Genomic DNA, 10,162 nt, shown 5'->3' with positions numbered 1-10,162 from the left:
ATTTGAAATTTTTGGGGAAAAGTAGAAGTAAGACAAACAATGAGACGCAGCTACTTTTTGCATTCTGGCCAAAACACATATTAGCACGAGCTTGTTAAAAGAGGGCCTGTTCAAATAAAATACAATTTCCCGTGAACAAGTATTCAATTCATATGAAAAATGGTGACAAGATTAGTTTGATTGATTGTGAATTAAATTAGTTGAAATGTTTTTTTAAAAATTAATATTAAGATCTAATAACACAAATGGCTAATTAACTATGCAGAGTTTATTAATTTATTTTGTTATTTGTGAATTTATTGCATTTAGATTTATATTAAGAAACTAAATGTTCCTATAAATATTAAAATGTATTTTAGATAGTTTGTACATATATTAAAATATTTTTTAAACATGTAGTTTATATTCACACACACACACAAAAAAATAATAATCTACAGATAAATCATCTAGAGAAAGAGAATGTTTTGAGTTTCAATGCTAGGGCGTCATACCTGAATTTGCTTAGGGTCCCCAAATCCGGCCCTGATTACCCTAACCTGTCTAGTTAACCTGTATTTAGCTAGTTAAGTATTTAAATTGCATTTTAAGCTGAGTACTAAAGTAGGCTATTTGGAAAATACCTAGTAAAGTATTGTGTACTGTCATCATGGCAAAGATAAAATAAATCGGTAATTTTAAATTAGTTATTAAAACTAATAGGCTATGTATCTTGCCTCATTACTAGTAAAGAAAACTTAAGAAGCAAAAAGCAAGTAGCCTATCCTTTATACTTATTTTTTTTATAAATAAATAAATAAATATTATGCAAGACAACGCGGTAGTTAATTTCGCTGTGGCGACCCCTGATGAATAAAGGGGCTACGCCGAAGGAAAATGAATGAATAAAAGTATTAGACAATGCAATATTACATCCCAGTGAGGGGGTTACTACAACATGGCAACCATTTAAGAAGGCGGGACTTTCCGTTCGCGGTTAAACTGATTGGTCAGTTTTTCCTGAATAATGATTCATTGACAAGACGTGGTTTCCACGTATTCCCGCCTCTCCTTAGTAACAGTTGCGAGGAGAAGCATTCATTCGTCAAGACAACATTATGGTTTGAAAAAAAAAATTCAAATCCATGAAATATATAGCCTAGGTATGTGTGATTTCAAAGCTGTTTCATTTCTATCTCATGTCAAAAACTACTGCAGTTAAAAGAATGTCCATGATACTGCAGACATTTTAACTATGTATCTGTAATTTAATTTAATCTGGGATCGCCACAGAGGAATGAAAAGCCACTGTGTCCAGCATATGTTTTACGCAGCAGATGCCCTTCCAGCTGCAACCCATCACTGGGAAACATCCAAACACAATCATTCACACACTTACACCATGGTCAATTTAGCCTACTCAATTCATCTATAGCGGATGTCTTTGAACTGTGGGGGAAACTGGAGCACTTGGAGGAAACTGACGCCAACACAGGGAGAACATGCAAACTCCACACAAAAATGCCAACTGACACAGCCAAGGCTCTAACCAGCGACTTCTTGCTGCGAGGCAAACGTGCTACCCACTGCGCACCCATGCAGTCCCAGTTTAAAATATATCCATATATAAATTATAAATATATAAATACAAATCCATGAAATATATAGCCTAGGTATGTGTGATTTCAAAGCTGTTTCATTTCTATCTCATGTCAAAAACTACTGCAGTTAAAAGAATGTCCATGATACTGCAAACATTTTAACTATGTATCTGTAATTTAACCGTGTATCTCAGATTTAGTCTTTTTACGCTATTATTAGATAAAAAATATATTTTAAAATAAGGTTAAAAAGCAGATAATTTTAAAACTAAGTAAAAAATTCAAGCATTGAATTTTTAACTTTTTTAAACATTGAATTTTTAATTTTTACCCCCCACCCACACACAAAAAAAAACCCCAACAACTGTTTAAAACTTCTAGTGTAATTTCTCATTGAAGTGTACTAAAAACACTATAAATTTATATTATTTATTTTATATTAGGCTATTTGTGACAACATGATAAAGCATGCAATTAGTTGCAAAACATAGACATTTACCCAGGGATGAGCAGTATTTGTGATACATGTATTTCAATTACAAATAGTATTTTGTAGTTTGTATGTGATAGGGTTTCTGAAAATGGGTTTATATTTTGTATCAAAATATTTTATTATCTTGTATTTTTGTAGTTTCAAAATACTGTTAAATACTTTGTAAGAAGTGCATGATGACATCATAAAAATGCTTGCTGAGGGCTGAGGGCTTTCTGTATGAAATGTGTACAAAAATATACTAAATAATTAAAAAAGAAACTCATGAGTCTACTCAAGTACATTAAGAGTAGAGGTGAACGAGGAGGCAGAGAGCCTGTAAAAACTTGACTGTCAAAGCTCAGAGAAATCTATTACTATGTTTACTTTACATTTAACAATGAAGTGATTGATCGAATAGGCCTACATATGGAAAGTTTGCAAAGAAGGTTTATGCTTGTAAAAGTATTTTGCAGTATTTTTAAAAAGCAAAAATACAGTATTTTATTTTGATACATTTGTGGCTGCTGTATTTTGTACTTTAGTTTGATCAACTTAAAAAGGAGGTATTTTGTATTTTAAATTTACAATAGATTTCAATGTATTTTTGGCCATCCCTGCTTTTACCAAACAACTTTACAATAACAGGCTATATGAACCGGGCCACAAGACATAAGAATAAGAATACTCATAAGAACAGTCATGAGAAAACTGAACATCAACTAAAAACGGAATCATCTTTTTTTCACCGATCTATATTTGGTTTGTTAAGATCAGATATGACATGACCTGGAATCTGATGGTTAAAAAAATCTAATTATTGCGAAAAGGGCATTTTAAGGTGTCCAAATTATTACACATTAGACTAATAATAAAAAAAGATTTCATGTATTTATGGAAGGACATTTGTCTTGACAATGTTTCTTAATGGAACATTTACTTAATATTGTAATGATTCTTGGCATAAAATTCAGCCTACTGAAAAAGACACAGTGGTGCAGCCACTAGAGGACGTCCATCTGCTCCAGTCAAGACGCACAAGTTTTCCTGAGGCACAGAGATAATAAGATCAGAGTAAAGCTGACCTGCCGGTAAGAGAAGAGCAGCAGACTGTGTTAAATCTCAAGAGCCCCTGCGGCGGGGTGAGAAAGAGCATCTGAAGTGCTTGTTTGCCCCGAAATGAAAGAAAGACCGTGGGATTGAAACTGTTATACGTTCGTAACATTAACTGTTTCACGTTTATGGTTTTGTGTTCTGGTCGTGTTTTCAGCCGTACAGGAGAATATTATATATGCGTTTTAAATTGTGGGTGGCACTTCCGGTTAAATGAACTTAAATTACTAAATAACACTAATAAAAAAAAAAAAAAGCAGTAAGGGACGTTTACTGACAGCGGAATAGAAAAGGGGCACTCTCACATTCACACAGGCACTCATACTCTACAGCCTTTTTAGCTTCAGTTACCCTATATAGCGCATGTCTTTGGATTGTGGGGGAAAGAGCACTTGGAGAAAACAACATGCGCGGAGAACATGCAAACTCCACACAAAAATGCCAACTGGTCCAGCCAGGACTCAAACCAGCAACCTTCTTGCTGTGAGGCAACAGCGTTAACCACTGAGCCACAGTCCCATATACATAGGCTATTTATCTAGCTTTTATTAAAATTTTGTAACTTTTTACCTCTGAATTATGGCTTTATCTTTTCTCTTAACTAAATTGTCTGTAGTGTACGAGTGTTAATGAGTGTGTATGGGTGTTTCCCATTACTGGGTTGTGGCTGGAAGGGCATCTGCTCTGTAAAACATATGCTGGAATAGTTGGTGGTTCATTCCATTGTGGCGACCTCTGAAATAGAGACTAAGCCAAAGGAAAATTAATGACTGTCCACGGTCCACATTTCTTCTTTAATATTATTCCCAAATGGAAAGTGGATAATTATAGAAATGATAAATGTATAGTTTAAAAATGCACACTATTTTCAATCCTCATTTCAGTTGCAACACTGACCACACACACCTGTTTGTAATTATCAAGTGCTGATTTAGGTACTATTAATTGGTTCAGGTGTGTTTGATCAGGGTTGGGACTGAATTCTGCAGGAAGGTAGCTCTCCAGGAACAGGGTTGGTGACCCCAGTTGTAGGCTATGGTTTTAAGTAACTTGGTAATCAATTGACCCCACTAGATGGCAGCAAAGTAATTTCTCTTTTACTTGTGCAGTTAGTTAAAGGAATTCACCCCAGAAATAATATTCACTTACTTTCCCTGAACTTGCTACAAACCTACTTGTGTTTCTTTCATCTATTGAACACAAAGAAAACTTTGAAGAAAGCTGTAAACCTGTAATCTTTGACTAGTACCAACGTATTTGTTTTACCTAGTATGAATGTCAGTGGATACAAGTTTTTAGCTTTCTTCAAAATGTCCTCTTTAGTGTTTAACAATAAAAATAAGCACATAAAGATTTATTACCAAAATAAATAGTAAGTAAACTTAGCTCATAATTATCTCTTCATGTAGCCATCTCTATTACTAGGGCCATTCAAAATCTGCTGACATTTTTTGCTATTTCTTCGCAGACTTTTGTTAAAAATCTCCGGATTCATGTGGAATGACTAGGAGTATCGTTACTAAAAAGGTAATAGGTGAAATAAAAAATTATATTGTTATTTAATTTTTACAATACATATTCAGCTAGATCCGCTTTAGATAAACAAAGCAATTCTCTCATAAGACAGAAAATATTATTTACAAACTGTATGGTAAATAAATCATAAGAATATTTTCACATTAGTCAATGTTGTTATTCAAATTAATTAAAAAACGGAATAATATAAATTTACACACATTTACACAAGTAAATAAACAGAATCATGGATGGAATTTTGTGTGCGCAGATTTCGTGTGGGCCTACCTATAACATATCTATAATAATTTCTCACTACAATCGATCCGCTCCAGAGTTCGTTTCAATAGAGCCAAGACCACCTCATTCAGGTTTTGGTGCTGATCCGAGCGAGATTGCTGGATTCATATATGCCAATTAGACCGCGCTAACTGGGGAAATGCACCAGATTCTGAAACAAAAGTCTAGGTGTGAAAGCACCCTCAATTACCAGGAGACTGGGGTGTAATGCGTTCTATAGTAATCTAAATAAATTTTTGAGGAATGCAGTAATGTATCGAATTGCATTTTACATTTATGTAATTTGATTACAGTTACTAAAGTCAATGTAATTGCGTTACTTCTTTTAAATCACGTTTTCTGCTGCAACGTCAGTTAATAAGCTGATATAGCTGCTGTCGAGAGTGGTTGCTTCTTGAAGTTGAAATATAAAATTCCAATTAAAATATTGTTGTGAATTTCAGTCTATGTCCAGTCTAAAGAACTTTCGACTGCTTTTAACTCGACCAGCAACCTTTTAATAGAATACTAGTCAATAAGGAGGCACTATCCTTATACTGTAAATATACTGCATAGTTGCAATCTAAACAACTACATTCTTGACTAAAAAAGCCTCAAAAGTACATTATGTTGTTCAACAGCTGCGACCCTTGTCAAACTGTATTGTGTTTATTCATCTGCTGTCACTCTATGTGGAAGGAGTAATGCACAAGAGTGAAGAGGCTGTACGAGTGCTGATATTGTAGAATATCGCAAGGCTATCAGCAAATCAGATCCGAGAACCAGACAGAACTGTTGTATAAATACAAATGACAAATACAAATGTACAGATGTACAGATGTCTCAACATCTCTGGCTGATTGTGATGCTGCTGTTGTGAACTCATTATCACCTTTTTATTTCTCCGCTTCTGCTGATATATGTGTCTCATATATCAAGGGGATAAAGAAAAAAGCGCTAAAATGCCCCTGTTTTCTGATCTCAATATTGAAAGTGTGACGATTGCGAAGAACATTAGTTGCTGGTTTGCCCTTGAGAGGGTGATAAGTTCTAGATCTGGCACCCGTACTTATTCAGCGTGTCCTATTTTAGCCACTATAAAGGGGTGCAGGAAGAAGAAATCACACTAACCGCCCTGAATCTGTCAAAATCTTGTCCACACTGCTGGCTCTAACAGAAAATCATAGCATAATCCTTGGAAATGGCCACTATTTTATTGCCTCCAAGGCAACAGAGGGAGAGAGCTTGTTCAGCAACTAGACGAGATTAAAGCCTAAGAGTTATTTTGCTTGTCATACGACATATAAAAGCATGTCTTTCATGAGATGCACATACTCCAAAAATAGACACAATTTCTATGATAAACAGCCCCAAGTGTGTACCATGTGTATTATGTTTATAGCCGCATCTCAGAAACTATGCAAATGCATTCACGTTCCTTTTTGAGACTTGAGAAAGACATATACAGACGAAATTATGTCCATGCAAGTGACTATATTTATCAATTATTCATATTTCAAAGATCTTATGCATGGAGACTTTTATTTGTGAATAAGCCCGCTCAGGAACTTCTCTTAAACTGTTATGTGATGAAAAACTTACTGCATTTTAAGATATGGTTATGGCTGGCACGGTGGCTAAGTGGTTAGCATTGTCGTCTCACAGCACAAGTTTATTGGTTTGAGCCTCAGCTGGGTTAGTTTACATTTCTGTGTTCTGGAGTTTGCATGTTCTCCCCATGTTGGCATGGGTTTCCTCTGGGTGCTCCGGTTTCCCCCACAGTCCAAAGACATGCGCTTATTGGATGAACTAAATTGGTCATAGTTTATGAGTGTGTGTGATTGTGAGAGTAGTAGCCTATATGTTAGGTGTGCAATCTGACACAATGACAATAGCGCAAATCATTAAAAAAAGCTTCTTTATTTTGTTCTCTTGTCAAGAACAAGATCTAAAACAGATAACTTTTAAATTTACCCACAATCTTACTTTCTCTCAGATTTCACTCCACGGAGCATATGACATCTTATGTCTCACTCCGGACATGCGTTGGGGCTTTCCCTATTGCAGGGGTCACCAATCTCGGTCCTGGAGGGCCGGTGTCCTTGCAGGGTTAAGCTCCAACTTGCCTCAACACTTTTAAGTATACCTAGTAAGATCTTGATTACTTGTTCAGGTGTGTTTGATTAGGGTTGGAGCTAAAATCTGCAGGACACCGGACCTCCAGGAACAAGTTAGGTGATCACTCTCCAATTGTAATACACCTCAAGCATGGATTGCCGTAATATTCGTCAATGGCAGGGAATCATTTTCTTTCGTTAATTGCATTAAAAGAGTTCAACGAAAACATTTATCGATTTTATGCACACTATAATACTAGCCATACATGTGAAGCACAAATAATGTCCTTCAAGTCAGTCATGTCCAGCGGCCGTCATCCTTCAACCAATCTCCGTTATTGTAAGCTGCTTGCTTTACTGTTTGTTCCATTTTTTTCCCATTTGTTAGATATTTGCTCCCACTTTCTTTTGCAGTCTAACGCACATCAAACCACTTGCACTTCCTCCGCATTTGCTTACTGCACAGGCTAAAAAATTTGACGTTTTATGAGATGTTTTTGCATTTAAATTAAGAATATTGCTGGATGCAAAAATTTGTGACTTTTTGTGATTTTGTGTTGGAATTAGCTATCACAGAATCATGAAAAACTAGGGCGCCTGACTTAGAATGTGGCATGGTTGTTGATGCCAGAGGAGCTGGTTTGAGTATTTCAGAAACTGCTGATCTACTGGGATTTTCACACACAACCATCTCTAGGGTTTACAGAGAAAGGTTAGAAAAGAGGAAAATATCAAGTGAGCAGAAGATATGTGGGGACAAATGCCAAAAGGTTAGAGGAGAATGGCCAGACTGGTTCGAGCTGAAAGAAAGGCAACAGTAACTCAAGTAACCACTCATTACAACTGAGGTATGCAGAAGAGCATGTCTTGAGGCGGATGAGCTACAGCAGCAGAAGACCACACTGACTGCCACTTTTGTCAGCTAAGAACAGGAAACTGAGGCTACAATTTGCACAGGCTCACCAAAATTAGACAATAGAAGTTTGGAAAACTGTTGCCTGGTCTGATAAGTCTCGATTTTTAATGGCACCTTTGGGAGGTGGTTGGGACGTGGTGGGATGAATATGCAGCCGACAAATCTGCAACAACTGTGTGATGCTATCAAGTCAATATCAAAACCTCTATTTCCTGTACCTTGTTGAATCTATACCACGAAGGATTAAGGCAGTTCTGAAGGCAAAAGAGGGTCCAACCCCGGATATAGTAAGGAAGGTGTACATAAAGTGGGTGAGTGTATATATAGTGTGTATATATTCATTCATTTTTTTTTTTGGCTTAGTCTCTTTATTAATCTGGGGTCTCCACAGAAGAATGAACCGCCAACTAATCCACCATATGTTTTACGCAGCGGATGCTCTTCCAGCAGCAACACATCACCAGGAAACACCCATACACTCTCATTCACACACATACACTATGGCCAATTTAGCTTACCCAGTTTACCTATAGCACATGACTTTGGACTGTTGGGGAAACTGGAGCACCTGGAGGAAACCCATGCTAACACGGGGAGAACATGCAAACTCCACACAGAAATATAAATATATAAATACTACTTAAAATGTAACTTTTTCTTAAATTAAAAGCCTAATGACAGATCTCAGGCCTTGATTTTTATTTTTTGTAAGAAAAGAAACGATTTTCTGTGCACTTTATTCAAGCTTTTTGGCCAACATAGACTGCAGGCACATTTGAAATAAAACTCTTATTACAACTGAATGAGTGCGAAATCCATGGGATGTGCCCCTCTTTGTATCCCCAGGGTCCCGTAGGCTTTTTTTTATCTGGTGATGGTACATTAACGCTCTCAGAAGTCCCCTGACGGCACATTCTTTCACTTATGCCATGGCCACAGAGATTTTTTACCGACCTGTTATATCAAGAGAGGTCTTCAAAAGCTTTCAGAAGGAAAGACACCATCCATTTACAATGAGCAACACAGTCTGGAGTCTTAAAAGCTCACCCTCGACCTCCATTCCCCTCCTCGACGCCAGCATTTCTTTTGACTTGAGTGCCGGAATAGATTCACATCAATATTACAGCCAGTTAAAAATGAAAAATGTATCAGTAAACAATATTACAACAGGTGCTTGCTAAAGCTTAGGGTTAGGTATTCGAACAAACCTCTGACCTGATGTATTAAACTTGGATGCCAAACTCTTCTTGCAGTGTTTGCGCTTCAGAGCTGAATGAAAACTCAATAGCTTGTTGAGGAGTAGAGACGTGTGCTCCTTTCAAAGTACTTTACTTGGAGTTTCACATAGATTTTTATTACAGGAGGATTTTTTTGTGAGGAAATATTTGAAGCACCCTAGCAAACAATGCTTTATCAACCAACCGCAAGACCCTGTAGCACAGCAACCGCACTGGTAAACACCACTCATGCTTTCCTTAAAAATTAAGGAAAACTTTCTAACCCCTAATGTTTCAACAGTTGATCGAAATCTGAGTAGGATTGAGTTGAACAAAGTAACTAGTTATTCAATCATTCATTCATTTTCTTTTCAGCTTAGTCCCTTTATTATTCAGCAGTCGCCACAGTGGAATGAACCGCCAACTTATCCAGCATATGTTTTACGCATGCCCTTCCAGCTGCAACCCATCACTGGGAAACACCCATACACTCTTATTCACACAAATACTCTACAGACAATTTAGCCTATCCAAGACTAAAAAGGGCATATGCACTGCACAGGTTGAGCCCTATGTGTGCACACGTGCCTGACACACACACACACACACACAGTGATAATTTTAATATCTGACCCTTTGCTAAGCCACACCCAAAAACCGCCACTCACCAATCGTGGCTTAGCAACTATAGCTACGCAGGGGCTCTGTCAAGCTTTCGAGCGAGAGCATATGGATTGTGCAAATCTGATACCCGGTATCCTTTAAGTTTGGACGGAGCGGTGGAATATTTTCCCTTTTCAAAACCAAAACCCCAAGAGGGGAAATGTCAGCGTGGATTAAACTGTGCGAGGGGCGCTAAAGGAGCAGAGTTAAGTTGGTTTTGTTTTGATATTCCTGTCACATTCAGTGACAGACCGACAGCAATATAACACACACCTTAAGTTACCCTAAAC

The sequence above is a fragment of the Danio rerio genome, chromosome 19, assembly GCF_049306965.1.
Source record: "Danio rerio strain Tuebingen ecotype United States chromosome 19, GRCz12tu, whole genome shotgun sequence".
Classification (NCBI taxonomy): Eukaryota; Metazoa; Chordata; class Actinopteri; order Cypriniformes; family Danionidae; genus Danio; species Danio rerio.
The sequence above is the reverse complement of the archived record's forward strand: the minus strand, read 5'-3'. Positions refer to the sequence as shown.